Consider the following 18320-nt stretch of genomic DNA (forward strand, 5'->3'; position numbering starts at 1 on the left):
GCACCAGCACCATGTTAAGAGACTTCCTTATACTCCAAAGCTGTTCTTTACGGCATTTCATGGTCCAGCATCCCCTGTTATTTTAAAGCCAAATGTGTTGCTAAAATTTCTCTATCACCACAGCAGGATTTCGAGGGTTAACTTTCTATGGAGACACTACTCAGAATCCAGGCTACGCGCTGTTGATTTTCTGTACGTACCAGACCATCTTAACAGTAAAGGCGGGAATTAAAGCAATTCAAGCCATTGTGATTCTTTTTAGGATTTCAATATACTTCATATAAAGCATGAGGAGATGAACCAGTTTGAGCTTTGTAAAATATTTCTGAAAACATTTCTTTTCTTTTTCTCAGGTGAACTCTTGCTCAGAGCATCGCAAATATGTACAGTAGATCATATTTCTTAAGCTTCAGTTTGGACATTGTTTTTGCTTACTGAGGTAGCACAGCAGAAGATAAAGCCAGATGAAAGAGTTCTCTTCTCGTTCATACAGAGCCATCTTACCTGGATTACTTTAAAATTGTATCTTGCTTCCTTTCAGTATGATCATCCTGTTTAGTCAGTTTTCCAGCACACAGCTAGATCAATACAATTTTTCACAGCTCAGTACTAGCTAAAAGGAAAGCTGAGACCATTTAATACTATGATTTGCCTAGTGAGCTGTCATTCTGAAATACGCAATTCACATTATCTGCTATATTTACTTCCTATCCACTGTCATACAACATTTTTTTTTCTATTTTTTAAAAGTTTTAGTGCTTTTTTGCCTGTTATCCTGGAAGTAACAGCATTCATTCATTTACGTCTGTTTATATCACAGCTCAGACAGGTGTTTTTGTTACACATGGTCTGAGAAAACATTGTTAGCTTTTTACTAATCTGAATCACTACCTACATTATATAGCAAGCAATAAAAAGATGTGCTACTGCAAATCAAAATATGTGCTAGTAGTTATTGATGACATTTAGCAGATTTTCTGTAGGAACCTTCTGATAAACATATTCCAGTTTTAGGCACTATTTGACCTAAAAGGAAATTCACCTCTACTTAACAAAACACAGCTGTTACAAAAAGTACTCTGAAACACTGCTTTCAGGTACTAAAAATACAAAGGGGACTTGTCACAAATAGTATAAAAAGGGAAATGCTGGTTTACAAGTTGGTGAATTTTAAATAACTGTGCAACCTTTTGCCAGCAAAAGAAAGTCTTTGAGTGAGTCACATAAGCTTGTCTGTGTCTGTTTTGTGAGTTACCTGGAGAATTATGTAATTTTCTTCTTTTTTTTTTTTTTTTTTTTTTTTAGTGTGCTGCATTTCTTCTGCATCTGTCTTGCTCCCAGTACATTATCCTAAATAATCAGAAGATTGCTTCTAGTTAAATCAAACTGTCAGTACTGATTTCAATGGCAGCAGAGATTCCAGCACAAAAATGAATCTGGCCAAAACCTGAATACCTTATTGAAGGTTGAGTTATCACTGATCAAGGTATGCATCTTCTAATACTTACTACTAAAATATCTGTAGGCCAGGTCGTACAACTAGAGTATAACACATGGTTATAGTTTTTACTGTAAAAATACTTATTTGCCTTGCTTACTTTTTAAGCTAGAAATAGTTTTCTGCAGAGTAATAAGATACATAATTTGCCAAGAAACTATATGGCAGAACAAGAAAGAAGAAGACGACATAGAAAGCCATTGAAACTGCATGACACATTCAAAGGCATTCAAAGACTTGTTTATGTATTTATGATCACACATTTATGGTTGTTATCTGGTAATGAAAGCAGTTAGTATGGCAGAAAAAAATCAAGATTTTAAACAGTGAAATAAAGCAACATACTTGATAAGTAGAAATGAACTTGCTTCTTACCGACAGTTACTTCTGGATAAGGACCTGTAGTTTGCCCATGCTACACAGGTGTATGGTAAAATGATGACACTATTGGACTGCGTACTCTAATTCAAGGATAATCTGTAATTGATAGGCATTTCTGCATACTCACAACAGGAAGACTTTAATTTGCTACCTAATCATAGTCTGCTCTTGCCAGAAATTTAGAGAAGAACCAACAGCCATTCTGCAATTCTCTGCCCCCAAAAGAATAATATTGCACCCAGCCACATATGAGAGACACCCAAGAGCATTTGCCCAGTGCTTATTATTTTCTTGCACTCTTTCCCTTCATGCTTTATGGCAGACAACACACTGGATTTTTCTCAGAAAGCATCAAAACTGCTATGCTCTGAGGGTATGATGGTAAGTCAAAACACAATTTCATAGCATTGAGGGGTGTCACATGACCCTGCTTATGGAAGCTGGACTAGACTCTTGCATCCTGAACTTACTGAAACATACTAAGCTTGTTTCTAAGACAGTTCTACACTACAAGTTGGTGATCTTTTTCATGATACATCACTTTCAACCTATGTCCCTTGCTGTCTCAGATTTAACCTCTTACGGAGCTGGTCTGTTCCTGGGGGGAAGACTCTTAGCACTTGAAGAGTGTTAGAGTATGACATAATCTTTTTCTGGAAAGAAAAAATTCTGCATCTGCCTCCAGACAACTGATACAGCTCTTCCTTTTCTTTCAGTGTTCTCCCCTTGCAATCTAACCAACATTAAAGTTGCCTATTCTTTCTTCAAACCTTTCTATGCAAACCACCACTCAGCTATTTATGACCTGTTTCTCTGTTGAAATGATATATTTTTTGGCTTTAGTATTCTTCTACAGAACCAGATTTATAACTAATTTTCAAAATTTGGAAAGAAATATTACTGCATGAAAATTTTACAAAGGTTTTCACGCTTACACATTAAGGCCTGATTTTGAGCTTTCCTATACTGACTATACACAGAGAAGTTCCAACTCCATCCAAGAAACTAACTCTTGGGGCAGCTGCAATACCAAAACTTAATATAAATATTATCAATTCAAAATTTTCAATTTTACTTCCATATGAACAAGAAACTATATCAGGTACAAACATAAACTAAGGACCATGCTAGTGATCAATATTTGAATAATACTTGAGAAACTCAAAAATGCATTTGGGAAAACAAAATAATTCGTCAGTACTGTATTGGCTTTGCATGTCAGGGTTTTGGTAGTAGGGGGGGGCTAATGGAGTGGCTTCTGTGAGAAGATGCCAGAAGCTTCCCCCACGTCTGACACAGCCAATGCCAGCAGGCTCCAAGACAGACCTGCCGCTGGCCAAGGCTGAGCCTGTCAGTGATGGTGGTAGCGCCTCTGTGGTAACATATTTAAGAAGGGGAAAAAACTGCTGCACAACAGCAGCCAGAAGAGATGAGTGAGAATATGTGGGAGAAAAAACTCTGCATACACCAAGGTCAGTGAAGAAGGAGGGGGAGGAAGTGCTCCAAGTGCTGAAGCATTCTCCTGCAATCTGTGGTGAAGCCCATGGCAAAGACCACGGAGAGGCAGGCTGTCCCCCTGCAGCCCATGGAGGTCCATGGTGGAGCAGATCTCCACCTGCAGCCCACAGAGGACCCCATGCTGGAGCAGGTGGATGCCCGAAGGAGGCTGTGACCCCGAGGAGAGTCCATGCTGGAGCAGGCTCCTGGAAGGACCTGTGACCCCATGGAGAGAGGAGCCCACGATGGAGCAGGTTGCTGGCAGGACTTGTGACCCCGTGCGGGGTCATGCTGGAGCAATCTGATCCTGAATGGCTGCACCCTATGGAAAGGACCCATGCTGAAGCAGTTTGTGAAGAACTGCAGCCCATGGAAAGGACTCATGTTGGAGAAGTTCATGGAGAACTCTCCTGTGGGAGGGACCCCACACTGGAGCAGGGGAAGAGTTTGAGAAGCAAGGCGTGGCAGAGACGATGTGTGATCAACTGACCCCAACCCTCATTCCCCGTCTCCCTGCACCACTCAGGGGGAGGAGGTAGAGAAGCCAGGACTGAACTTGAGCCTGGGAAGAAGGGAGGGGTGGGGGAAGGTGTTTTAAGATTTAGTTTTATTTCTCATTACCCTACTCTGATTTGATTGGTAATAAATTAAATTAATTTCCCTGAGTTGAGTCTGTTTTGCCCATGATGGTAATTGCTGAGTGAACTCCCTGTCCTTATCTCGACCCATGAGCCTTTGATTGTATTTTTTCTCCCCCCGTCCAGCTGAGGACGGGAGTGATAGAGCGGCTTGGTGGGCACCTGGTGGCTAGCCAGGGTCAACACACCACAAGTACACTTGTAATGCTAATGCAAATACATTTTTTTTTAATGAAAAGGTATTTCAGAATTTACCTACACTCTTATGGAATTATAATATGAAGATGTTAGGATAGGTATAAAAATTTTTGTATAGAAATAGGAAAGAAGATTTCTTATATCCAGGTGGAAACCCTTCTTTGCCAGAACGCACTGCTTGATGTGCACGCACACTGACTGAGAGATAGGTCCCCACAGCACTCCATGCAACCAACCAGTTAAGAATGAGAGATGCTCTGTCACACTAGTTCCAGATGTGTGGTTTTGAATTTTAAGGAGCAGAAGCTTTACTGTATTAGGAAAGTGAACAAGTAGTTTTGCCAGAAGTAGGGGTAATGGAAGATACTTCTATTAAAAGAGTAACTAAAGCAGTTCTTCCTTTGCACGCCCCACGTTACAGCTTCCACTGCACATGGCACAGATGGAGTTACACTGAAACAGAAAAATGCATAAGAAATTTCTCAGTGAGAAATGAACATACCTGTGAAACCTGTATTATGGAACTCCCTCCGTGTGACGGTATAGTGCAGGAGAAATAAGTAGATCAATATTTCTGACAGAGAAGCACAGGCGGTTATAACAGTAATTTGTCAGAAAGTGTGTGGTGTATGTCGAAACCTTGAAAAAATTGAAAGGAAATGTTTTTTTCCTAGACAAACAAGATTACAGAAGTAAAATTATCTAAAGCATGCACTTTAGTATCTACATTTTCCAAAGAATTTCTGGACAAGATTAACTTCTTCAATAAAGACTTCTACAAGACAAAGTGGGAACTCTCCTTACAAGGCAGAATTACCCTATAAAGGAGCGTTTTGTGAAAAAGGAGTTGCAAGTGAGTCAATATTACCTCACCAACTGCTCTTGCAGTTTGCTGATATATGGAATTTATCATAGCATTGCTATTGTGACTGGATGGCAGAAATACAGACCTCAGAATCTAAAACCCTGCTATGCTGCTAATGAGTCTATGGTAAGATTGCAAAACCAATTTCAGTAGACAGGTTTATAGACTTTTGTGTAATACAGTGTAAAAATATTTATGTTTAAAATATAATATCTGAAGAATAATAAATTCAGTTTTGAATTTTCCTTTCTCTTTGAGTTTTCACCGAAGTGAACTCTGAGTAAACAGAGTATATTGTGGTATAAGACACTTAAATCTGTTCAGTCTTTTAGTGTAAGGGGGATTACACCCAAGGAAACGTCACATAGCATTATTCTGTACTGATGCACTAGTTATCTGTGATTTTCAGTGTTAGTTAATCAATAATTAATGATTTAGCAAATTCCTTGGCTAACTTAGGGCTAAAATAATTTTGAATTAGCATATTATAAACTACATCTGTATTTAAGAAAATTTTCAGTTCACTGTTTATGTCCCTGTGGTGATTTTGTATATGTCAAGAAAAATATATGTTAACATTTACTTAAAAACCTTGGTAAAGGTTTACTTAAAAACCTTGGTAAAGACCATAAAGTAATGAACATGATTAACATTCTTCACGGAATGAAGGGATATGATGCTTAAAGCCTTCCCAAAACCAACAAAAAAGCAAGAGGTGGTGGTAGATACAGAGAAAAATACGTATTCAGGAATTATGAATACTGTTCTATAGCGAAAGTGGTTTTTCAGCAACTTTTGAGCCTGATCATTATATTTACTCAAAAAGGGAAATGTAGGCTGCAGGTGAATTTGGTGAATTACATTTCCCACCTTTCAGAGAAGGATTTCTAACCACCAGCATGTTTAGGAGCAAGGTTTTCCCATCCTGTCTGGCTGACACAACTCGTCTCTGCATATGTAAACATTCACTTATGTAGAGAATGGAAATCCAGTGCTGCTAATGGCCAGAGACTACTTTCACCAGCAGTCCAGTATTTTTCCTCTTGCCCTTAGTATTTAGTACTTCGTTAGTCATGGATGTAAAGTGATACTACAATTTTGGAAAGAAGTTCCCTCACCTCTATCCCTCAAATAAAATATGCTGAAGACCAAATATGTTTATTTCTCTGGTATAAAATTTGACCTGCTGAAACAGATAACAACAACAACAACAACAACAACAACAATAATAATAATAATAATAATAGTCAGAATGGCTTTCTGAAACTTTGGACAGTTTTCAAGGGGGATAGTAATGGGACACCAGAATTACCCTTCTGACTCCAAGAAGCACTTAATTATTTAGATAAACTAAACCAATGTTGACTTCTGTTTTCCATGTCCTGAATAAATAATCTAACCATCAGACAGGCAAGAAGGGTGGTCCCAGCCTTTACTTCGCTTTGCCTTCCGATTGCCAGCAATAACATATTTCATCTCAAGTCTAATGGAATAATTCCCTTGACACAGACAGTTTTTTCTTTTATTCTGCTCAGAAAAATAAAAAAAAATTAAGTGATGTTAAATGTAAACACTTTTTAAAACAATTTTCGATTAAATTGATGATGCGTTCAAGTTAATTAAATTTCATCAACTTAATACAATGCAATGTGTAAAGCAAATACAATGCAGCATGCTTTTAAATATTGACTTCTTAACACTTGCTTATTCAGTACAAGATCTTACACTATGAAGTGTTTATGATGAAAAAAATTTAAACATGAAATTATTGAAGAGCCCTTAGACAAGTAACTGTATCTCTAAATCTTGGAGAAAACAGTCATTTTGGAGGGAAATGACCACATCTGATAAAGATTTCCTTTGTACTGATCTTTTTGATTTGCTTTTATTTTTCTGCATAAAATTTTTTTTGTTCATAACTTTCCTATTTTCCTTGTATAGAAGGCAGTCTGTTTTGCTGAAATCATGCCACTTACCCCAGCTTTTATTAAAAGTACTTTTATCACCAGGAAAGCTAAATCTTTACTGTTCATTTTTCATTAATATTATACATATTACATCCTTTGCATACTGTTTGGGGATGTGTTTAATTTCTACACACAAAAGGTTTTATTTACAATTAAATAATAAATATACTTAATTACCAGCTGCCTCAGATGCTCTAAATAAAAGTATTTTAATTAAGATTAAAATTAAGAATTAAGATTAGAGCCTTGCAGTAAAAGCACCAACAATTCCTTATCATCAGTGAGGCATGGTCTATTCCATTTGTTTCTAAGTGCATCCTACTTACATCTGTACTATATCAATAAATGCCTGTGATAGCAGCTCTCTTTTTAAACTGTGCTGCACTGATTATTCCTGGGTATATTGTCAATAGCATTGTTAAATATGTTAATGAATAATCCCCAAATTCTAAATGACTGATGTATATTAAATATTTGCTAATATTGACTTATTTGTCAGTTCTATGGAGGCTTGACAATCTTTAACAATTTATAGTTCACACAGTATTCAAAATTAATAATTGAAACTATTTTCTGTATCATAAATTATAGTTTTCCAAAGTGCCCTTGTGCAGTAACTATCCTGGCAAATTTCTTTTATAGTCCATACCTAGATCCATATCTATCAGTTTAGAGTATTTGGGATAGTTCCTTTCAGTAAAAAAAAATCAAAACTTCCTTACTTTTGATATCAGCATTGGTTAAGACAATATACTGCAGTTTGGTCTGCTGATTTGTCAGTAGTTTTAACAGCTGAAGTTAATGAAAAGTACAGTGTAGAAATGCTATTTGCTAGAAAATATAACTAGAAAGACAAAAGGATACATTGTGTATAATATGCTAACCTGAGCAGGTTGGGAGGTAAGGGGGGAGGACCCAACTCTTGCAAACTATAGGAAGAAAGGAATCAGAGTGGTCTGTATACGGTATGCGTATGTCCATCTCTCATTGGGACCACAAGAAGGACCTGCCTATTCAGAGTAATGGTGATCTCAAAATACTAGAAGCAATGCAAACTCAGCTGAAGAACTGGAATACTATTTCCTGCTCTCCTCTTTCCTCAACCAACTTCTAGGTTTGGCTTTGTCAGTTTCTTCTACTTTCCTTTTTGAAACACCTTGAGGCTTTATGGATTCACTTTCATGTAAACAAGCATCTGGAGTGATTATTTTAAATTGGATGAACGCCACTGTGCATGTTATAAAAGGCTATATTCCAAACAGGAGTTCCTATTCTTTCACATTCTTTTGCAATTTTTCAGCCTCTCTGCTGTCTTCATTTTCCATCCCATGTCCCCTCTTGGATGGCACAGTAAAGAAAAGCCACAAAACCTTTGCTTGTTTATGTTAGTTGGGCCCACTAATTAGCATCCCAAAGACTTAAACTAACAGTTAGGTTTGACATCTCATCAAAACATCATGGAAAGGTTCATTACCCTGATGCATATTAGAGCTGCCACATTTATCTGGAATTGTAAATGACTCAGGAATGCAGGAGAAATTCAGAAAACAATTTTCAACATAACATTTAACAGGATTAGAGAAATGTTACTAAGTACTCAAGAACAGAAACCAAAGTGATACATGAAGTCTATATATTTCACATCAAAAATCCTGTGAGCCAAAAAAAAGCCAAAAGCGGGATTGTCTAAGTAAATGGTGTAAAAAGTCCGTAAAAGATTCTCCAGCATTTTATTCTTTATATTTAAAGGCTTCATATCACTCGTTTTTTAAAGCTGGTAAGACAAACAGCATTTGCAAAATATGGAAATTTGATGATTCTTGACATAAATACTTTTGGGAGTAGTTAACAGATGTACAGTTCGTCTTGCACATAATGATTTCTCATCTTAAATAAGCAGTGCTGGCCTGATTTTTAGGAAGAACATTCAATGCAGCTGCCAGGAGAGGAGGTAGGGGACCACTCTCCTCCCTCTGCTATACAGCTGCTCTCTAGAGCCTCTTGCCTCTGAATTCAGCTCTAACATGATCCAGAGATGTTCTGGCAACAGCTCGTCTCCCCTGTTAACAACGTGACCAGCAGAAGAAAGCAGGAGCCATTGCGGCAGTTGCTTCTTATTTAAGGATTTGCTTATATAACACTAGCCGCAGCTAATTTCCTTTGGTTATGCGCCAGCTGCCTGTAGACACAAGAGCTCCCAAGCTCACCAAGGACAATCCGTACAACACGGCTCTCGGGCAGGCTGTGCACATATGTTTCTTCCTGTAGTCTTCCTGTGGATGCACAGAGATGCCAAGAACCAGCTGATTTTCAAAATATCCCCTCTCTAACTTTGCTGCCACCTCGAAACCCCATGCAAACTCCACATGCAGGTCTTCACTGATGTCTCAGCTTCCAACAAGTTGGCGGCTAGTTAGGTCTCTTGCTTCAGCAAGGCCAAAATGTCATTCAGGTGTTGTGAGCTCTCTGTGAGCACTACAGATCACCCTGGCATTTAGCCACAAACCTGTACAATATGCAGTGGCTTGGATGTGGAAGATACGTCTGTTAATAAGCTGAGATACTAGAATATTTTCCCACACTTAGATTGCTTAAAAAAAAAGTAAAAGGAAATTACCTTCTCTCCTAACATTTTTCAATGCTATATATTGCTCTTTCATATGTTAACAGAACAGAACAGACATTTTAACAGAAGAACGGTTGGTTAAAACTAGAATCATTTGAACAAAGGAACAATTTGTCACAAATAAAATGCTAGAGGCCTTGGTCAAAATTTACAATGTGATGAACGCTTCAAATTACATTTAATTGCAATTTAACTAGCTCAGCGATAGGTAGCCCAAATTAAAAAGAAACTGCAGAAACCCCTTAATTTCTTCCCTGTCAGGTTTTCAACTGTATCTAATTAATTATCAATATTGCCATAGAATTAAAGTGTGGAAGCAGAATGTGAAACAGACTCTCATCGGGTAATGCCTTTTGTGAAAATTCATTCAAACAAAATTAAGGTTTTGGATATTCGATTCAGCACAATAGAAGTCTGGCCTTTGAAATAATCTAAAATGCAAACTTGCCTCCTACTTCTGATACAAGAATTGCTAGGAAGCAATGAATCATTTTATTATATAAGACCAGAAAGTAGCCAATTGTGCAATATTTAAACAAAAATATTCACTTAAACATCTGACATTTCTTTCTTGAAACTTATTTTGTTGGTGTGAACTGTCATCAAAGGGAATAAAAAAAAATGTAATAATACCACACTCTTAAAAGCTGTATTCTGATTAAATGTGCTATACACATTTTATTTTTGGAAGAGTATGGCTGTAAGTGCAGGGAAAGAACAGCCAGCCCGTTCGAGTCTATCCATGTAATCTGTAACGGACTGCACTGGGAATGTGCAACTCATTGTTCTCGATAGACGTGTGAAATTCTGGGGTTTTTTGTTTGTTTTGTTGTGGTGGCGGTGGTGGTTTTGTTTGTTTGTTTTTGTTTCTTTCCCCCTTTTTCAAGCTATATTTTGTTGTGTTCACCATCTCTCTCCTGTTTCGGACTTCTCCCTAAGATGGCTGCATGGCTTATACATTATTAGTGCATGTAAATTATTCAGCTGCTTTTAATGGCACAACAATCTACTTTCAGCAGTAAAACGGGGACAATCAGTGAGACCTACAGCTAAAGTAAAGCGGCTGCAAAAGAGGATCTTTTGAATATTGTTCAAAAGTACTATATTATTGGCCCCCAAATTAAGACTGCAGAAAGTAAAGTGCAAAAGTTGGTGTGCTTTAGAAACGGGATCACCTGAAGCCACTTAGCAGGTAATATGAGAAAATGCCTGCCACGGACCTTTTATGATTATGGGTAGATTTCAAATGAAAATGTGTTTATGTTAGGAGGAACAGGGGTGTACCACATGAGGTCAATCAAAGGGGGAGATTTTGCAAAGGTATCTGATGAGGCTATTGGATGCTCACAGATTATTTAGATAAATCACAGATTATTTAGATAAATCACTGGAAAGATGTGAGGAACTTTGACAGAATTTTCTATGACTACTTTAAGTCTTTTGCTTAAGGACAGGGGAGTTATGGGAATGGAGGGGATCTGAAGGTGAATATAAGCCAATTTATAGACGTAGAATAATTTCCTCTTTGGTAAATGGGTAAGGGGGAATAAAAGCAGAACACATTGTAGGAAAAAATGAAGTTGAGCTTGTTCCTTCTAAAGTTATTTCATACTCACTCCAGCAGATTTTTATTATGGCTAGATATTTGTACTATGTAAAGTTTACATAACACCAGCAAAACACAAGGAGTCTTATGAATAGTTATAAAGAAGAGATTTCCCACTCTAAGAATGCAGTTTAAATGGCCCATGCACACATACAAGAAGCAGAGGAGGACAGGAATGGAAAATAACAACAGGAGCAAGGCTAAACAGGATTGTGTAATATCTTAGTAATGTCACAGATTATTTAGAATTCTGACTGTCTCGGCTGATGACATTGCTAAATGAAGAATGGTGCAGGAAAAGCCTTAGAAAAGATGCAACTTTAGGAAAAAGATTTAAAAAAAAAAACAAACAAAAAACAAAACCAGAAGAATACTCGTGTGTTGTGAGAGACTTCAAGGATCTCTTATTTTGGTATAAATGCAAAGAGTGGAGCACAAAGAGTCCATGAAAAAGTTAATGCCCAAAAGCAAAGACCCTTTTTCAAACCTATGCAGGTGTTGGGATTTTTTTTTTTTTGTCCAGAGTGTTATAAAAAAAAAAGAAGACACGTGACTACAACACAAGATTTTTATAGATATGCATGGAAAACAAAAGAGGGGAAAAAAAAAAGTGAGATGAACCATCACTGAGTACACTGACATTGCAGCCAACAGCTGGAACTAAGCCAAGCCCCAAACCTTGAGGCCACAAAAAATTAGCAATTAGCAGACTTCTATTTGCCCTATCAGCAGAGCCCATAGAGGGAGACATTCACTAAGCCTCTCAATGGAATAAGTACACTCTTCATGGCTGTAGATGCCTCAGTGTTTAAGACTGAAATTTGATTAAACAGTCTGCCTTAGTTTGTACAGTTAAAATGGTGACCTACCATGGAGACGTACAATTGAACCAAACAAAAGTCAACTGTAAAAGAAATGGATTTTAAGACCACAAATCTGCAAGAGAAATTCCAAGCAGAATATCTGAAGCTCTTGAAAAAAAACCCAGATATGAGTGGAGGCTGATGTGTGGCGGATGGAAGGAGAATTAACACAAAATGAATGTAAAAGCATATAATCGAGTAATAAGGACTCTTGACTACAGCATCGAAGGAGCTGCAGGCATTTGGTGTCATCTTCAATCAATGAAACAAAAGTGTTCCCAAGGGATTGCAGAGCACCGATCCAAAATCAAAAACTATTTAAGAATTCTGAATTCTTCCTATTTGTACACAAACTCATTGATCACAAAGTAAAAACAAATAAACAAAATTCCCTCCCCCCTAAAAAGGTCTAACAACAGCTACTCCAAAAACTAACACTTTCCTGACTACCTTGGGAAACAGTGATTTAGAAAACTGCTGGCTGACTTTGCAGGCCAGCTGGTGACTGAAGGAGTCACAGCCTAATTAGTGGAGCCCCTTCAAATCTGCACATCTGGTTAGCACTGATTTTCACTAGGATTAATGCTTGGAAAAGCCTCAGCAGCCAGCTTTAAGCAAACTTGCCAGTATCATTTCCTGCATTTTTGAGAAGGGAATCCAAAACACCATCTGATCCTTTACTGGCCATTTGAGGATAAACCAGTGAATACCTCCAGTAACCCAGTGATGCATCTGTTTGCTGACATGACAGGGAACAGGACTCGGTGACTGAAGCATCCAGTTGTTCCTAGGCCCTGTGTAGCTATCATAGACATCGTATCACATAATCCCCTTACTGTATAATGGATTGTGTCCTTAAAGGAGCATAGCCTTTCACATCTACAATGTTTCAGAATATTACTGCTGATAAGGTCAGGGAACTTTTCCCCCCCTCCTAATGTACATTTATTATTGGTCTTCTTTTTTACTTCTTTTTGTTTCCCTGTCAATAGCCATAACTATTGCTGGATTAACTAATGCATCCTTTCCCCTGTTTATTCAACTATATTTACAGATACTTTCCCAAACATTTGTTTTTAAGCTGACAGAGCCACTCTCCTCTATCCTGTATTTTAAAAATATTCTCTAGACCCTCACAGTCATTCCTAAATGACTTCCAAGTTTGACAATGCCACCTGCTATACCACTTCATAAAAAGAAAAAAAAAACCAAGAAAAAAACCCAAACGAAACAATCCACCACCAACTATCCTAACTGTCCTTCCCTAGAGGTTACAGTTCTCCATTTTTTTCTTATTATTAGCTGATGGGATTCAACCCTGGTATCTCTTCTGCTAACATAGTGGAGAAAAATAATTTTGAGGTGAAAGTCAATAAGCAGCCCCAAATATAATCAGAGAGAAAAAACGCACCCTCTATTAACTAGAAATACACCTTTATCCTAAGTAAGCACAGGCTGGAGTTTTGTCCCTCCCACCATGCCCCTCTATCCTTTTGAGTATTACATTCTTTATAAAGAAAAACGAAGTATGTATTGATTCAAAGAATCCTCATATGTTTAAGGGAGAAAAATAGAAGATTTTACCTGAAAAAGTTCAGTAAAAGTTGCCCATACTAATTTGAATCTTTTTTTCACTCTGAGACATTCTGATCTCTCACTTAATTGCTCCTAACTCATCACCAGAAAAACATGCAACAAAAATCACTAACTTCTCTTTTATATGGTATTCTCTCTGTTCCATCATTTCTTTGTTGATTTAGAAAGATCTCATGAAGACATGCCACTCAGTAGGAGATTTACCTCCACATTTAAGCACGGGTGAAACATGAGTGGGGGTTGGAGAGTAAAGGCCACTAGGAACTTAAAATAGAACAAAAAAATAAACATGATATAAAAGGATTGTGGGTGCTTCAAAACATGCACTGTTTCAGTTCTAGAGTTCTTCTCTCATCCAATGCTGGAAAAACAAGATAATCACAGAGAAATTAGGGCGTAACATTTAAAGTTCATCACATGCAATGTTTTCTTTCCGTGGTTAGCGCGCTTCTTGGGACTTAAAATACGCAATATTCTAGTGAGACCAAGAGCAGAGAGGTGAGGGTCAATGAGTCTAGCAGGCCATGCACATGCAGAGCATTGCAGAAACAGAAGCTTTTTTCACATACTTCCTCTAAAAGCACATCTCACATTGGGTATAGTTATAGATATTACAGAAGCAGGACAGAAAAGAGTAGTTGCCAAATGTACACAAAGGCTAAAGATGTTTCAATAGTTTGTAAAGAAATCAAACTGATCTCAAAAACAGCCTTTGGTTTAGATCAAGAGTTCAGTGCATCATAAAGTTAAGCAGACAGATGGAAAGTTCAGAAACCTCTGAGCTAATCAGACTGCAACAGTGCCCAGAGAGATATCTACAGTGATCTTTGTGAAATTGTAAAAGAAGAGACAATTATGTGCCCAGTCTTCCTGTGGAAGCAGATTACCATAGCTGAGATTTCAGCAAGTTCATTCAGTCCTTTCATTCTAGAAATTGGTAGTAGGGTGGTGGTGGATTCTCTCTTGTTTTCCCCAAAAGAGCAGGAGGACGTGCCACCACAGGTGAAACAGTACCTCAACCACAGTCACGTATGGAAAACGACAACTAAAGAAGCAGGCAGCAGCACACTCCAGCACTGAAAATATCCAAGCAGACATTTGACAGTCTGGAATTACCCGTGTAATGTCAGCTATATTTGCTCACTAATTTTTGTAGAAAAGTCAGTCATCAGCTATTCTTTAGAAATACTTTTTTCTGGGCAGACCTACAGCCAAAAGTACATACAGACAGACTTCATTTCATGGCATCACAGTTCTGATGTGTGTCTTCTGTGCACATCAGTCCTTGAATATAAACAGTTTTCCCTGACAGAGCCTGAAATCTACAGCCTCAACCTTTGATAATAATGAGATTTTTCTTTGAATTCTGGGAGTGTGCTTTTCTTTTTCAGGATACCAGCCTGCCACAAATCAATATTCAACATAATTTCTTATTCAGAGCTAACAATATGCATATTCACAGTACTGTTACCTCCATGAATGTAACACTGGCTTATCTCAGGCAAGACAACGGAAAAGGGGCAGGCAGCAGAAACAGCAGGTTGAGTCCTATCGGAATTCAGGTGCCAGACAAAAGTCAAGTTTCAGTCTTATTTCACCGTATCTTTACATTTGATACTTTACTGGCAACTGAATTAGAATATGATATATGTGGTGGTGAATGAATATGATATATGAATATGATATATGTGGTGATGAATGGAGTCAAATCCAGTTGGTGGCCGGTCACGAGTGGTGTTCCTCAGGGCTCAGTACTGGGGCTGGTCCTGTTCAATATCTTCATTGACGATCTGGATGAGGGGATTGAATACACCCTCATTAATTTTGCAGATGACACCAAATTGGGGGGGATCTGCCGGAGAGTAGGAAGGCCCTACAGATGGACCTGGACAGGCTGGACTGTTAGGCCAGGGCCAACTGTATGAGATTCAAAAAGGCTAAGTGCCAGGTCCTGCACTTCAGTCACAACAACCCTATGCAACGCTACAGGCTTGGGGAGGAGTGGCTGGAGAGCTGCCTGGCGGAAAAGGACCTGGGGATGTTGGTTGACAGCTGCCTGAACATGAGCCAGCAGTGTGCTCAGGTGGCCAAGAGGGCCAATGGCATCCTGGCTTGTATCAGGAATAGTGTGGCCAGCAGGACCAGGGAGGTGATGGTGCCTCTGTACTCGGCACTGGTAAGGCTGCACCTTGAGTACTATGTTCAGTTTTGGGCCCCTCACTACAAGAAGGACATTGAGGTGCTGGAGAGTGTCCAAAGAAGGGCAACAAAGCTGGTGTTGCGCCAGGGCAGATTTAGGTTGGATATTAGGAAAAACTTCTTCACGTAGAAAGTAGTCAGGCATTGGAACAGGCTGCCCAGGGAAGTGGTTGATTCTCCATCGCTGGAGGTATTTAAAAGACAGGTAGAGGTGGTGCTTGAGGACATGGTTTAGTGGTGGATTGGCAGTGCTAGGTTAATGGTTGGACTCAATGATCTTAAGGGTCTTTTCCAATCTTACCAATTCTATGATTCTATGACAAATACAATATAATCTCAAAGAAAGGAACCAGAGCAAGAGATGATAGATTCAGAGCTGAAACATGAACCAGCAAACAGTTAAACCTAAGGTTTTATTTACACCTACAAGATCAGAAAAGTCCCAGTCTTACAAACTGATGGAAACCCCCTGCACTCCTAACCCTATCAAAATACACATCTCTAACACTTGCTTTCTGCAGCTTCCTTCCTAGTGAAGCCTTCTCTTCTGCTTTGAAAAGGCCACCCTGTAAAGAGTCAGTCTAAAAGAATGATGTCTGTTGCAGCCCAGAAGTATTTCCTAATAAATGACCCAAGAAGAGCAGCACATGTAGGGAGTCAGTAGAGAGGCTGCCTAATGTTTGTTCTAACCTTGTCAGTAAATGGGTAGCACCTGTCAGGATCAGTAAATCACAGACCTGGTCTAAAAACCATGCAGTCCTCTGGTACGAGTACGACTGCACATAACAGGAACCCCTGCAAAGCAGTTTACAATTGACTGTAAATGGCTCTCCAGAACTGTGACAAGACACAGTGCGTTACATAAATGCATGTTGCTTCAGTGAAACCTCCTTGTTAAATAGTCTAGAATTACTTCTGTCTTCCTGTAAAATACTTCCTAAGTAATTATGACCAGATCCCTGAACTGACTGAGGCACATGCTCCAAGCACATGTTCTTTAAATTAAAGATAAAAACCTTCTGCTGCTAGAGCTGTCTGATTATTAAACAAATTGAGGACAACCACTGTGAGAGTTACAACCTTTCTTATAAAAAATGCTACAATATACATCAGAGCATAATTTGTCATTTAAAGAACACTTTATGGCTACCATTTTACAGCTTCAGGATAAAGCCTTCTGATATCATATTTTCCTATCATAAACTCAGTATACATTCCTGCAGCACAATGAATTTCTTTCCAAATCAGTTCCTAATATGGTTCCAGCACCTTCTGCATGTTTTGGGCAACAGTATCAAATAATAAAACAGTCTACACTGCTGACAGTGACATGGAGGAGAAAAACAGTTAAATAGGCTCATGAAAACAATTAGAAGGCCAGACGTAAATTAACTATCTGTAATCTCAAAGTAAATGTGTGACCTACCACCAGGTGACTGGTGAGCAGACTGCCACTTTAAACAGATCAAGACATACAAAAATATTGATACAGAGCAGCATATGCTCCCCTTCAAGAAAGCAACATCAGTTATTTCTGAGAGAGAGATAGGAGTGGCAGAATAGATCATCTCACATATCATCCTGATAGTACAACATTGCACAGTAGTCTCTCACCTATGTGAAAGCTCAGATAAGGTCAAATCCATACTAAAATCACTTTCTGTTCTCTTGGATATCTATATGAAATGTACCAAAATAAGGAAATTAAGAGCAACCAGTTAACCGCCTTTTTAATATGCAGACCTAATAAAATATTTTTGAGGGTTACTGTATTCTGCAAGAATATGTAAATACATTTGAAGTGCAATCTATGTATTGCCTATGGCAGAAAATTTACAACATGAAGGAGTGGGTGTTCCACTCACTACTGAGTCAGTATTCATGATACAGAGAGACTGTGTTTTAGTCAGGTTTGCATTACTCTTGATAGTCTTCATATGGACAAATAAAGAATAGGCACGGGGAAATAGCTATTTAAAGTGTATGGAGACATTCTGGGAAGAATGCAGAGACATCATCTGAGGTTAGGAAAGCCAAAGCCCAGCTGTAACTGAATCCAGCATGGGATGTCAAAGGCAACAAGCAAGGCTCCTAGGAAGGCTAGGGAAAATGTGGGCCCATTGCTGAATGAGGCGGGGGCCCTGGTGACACAGGAGATGAAAGAGGCTGAGGTACTGAATACCTCCTTCATCTCAGTCTTTACTAGCAAGACCAGCTTTCAGGAATCCCAGGTCCCAGAGACCAGGGGGAAAGTCTGGAGAAATGAAGACTTGCCCTTCATGGAAGAGAATCAGGTCAGTGAATAAATGCTGAAGCAAACTGGTCACACGTAAGTCCATGGGCACTGATGGGATGCACTCACGAATGCTGAGGGAGCTGGCTGGTG

General features: G+C 38.6%; 1 protein-coding gene across 10 annotated transcripts in view; it reads right to left on the reverse strand.

Annotated features, from left to right (window-relative positions):
• TRPM3 (transient receptor potential cation channel subfamily M member 3) overlaps positions 1 to 18320 on the reverse strand; it is a 463424-nt gene that overhangs the window by 194351 nt on the left and 250753 nt on the right. The gene's annotated exons all lie outside the window — the stretch shown is intronic.

This window comes from Nipponia nippon, unplaced genomic scaffold (assembly GCF_047370975.1).
Source record: "Nipponia nippon isolate SJK-2023a ecotype South Korea unplaced genomic scaffold, ASM4737097v1 scaffold_8, whole genome shotgun sequence".
In the NCBI taxonomy this organism is placed as follows: domain Eukaryota; kingdom Metazoa; phylum Chordata; class Aves; order Pelecaniformes; family Threskiornithidae; genus Nipponia; species Nipponia nippon.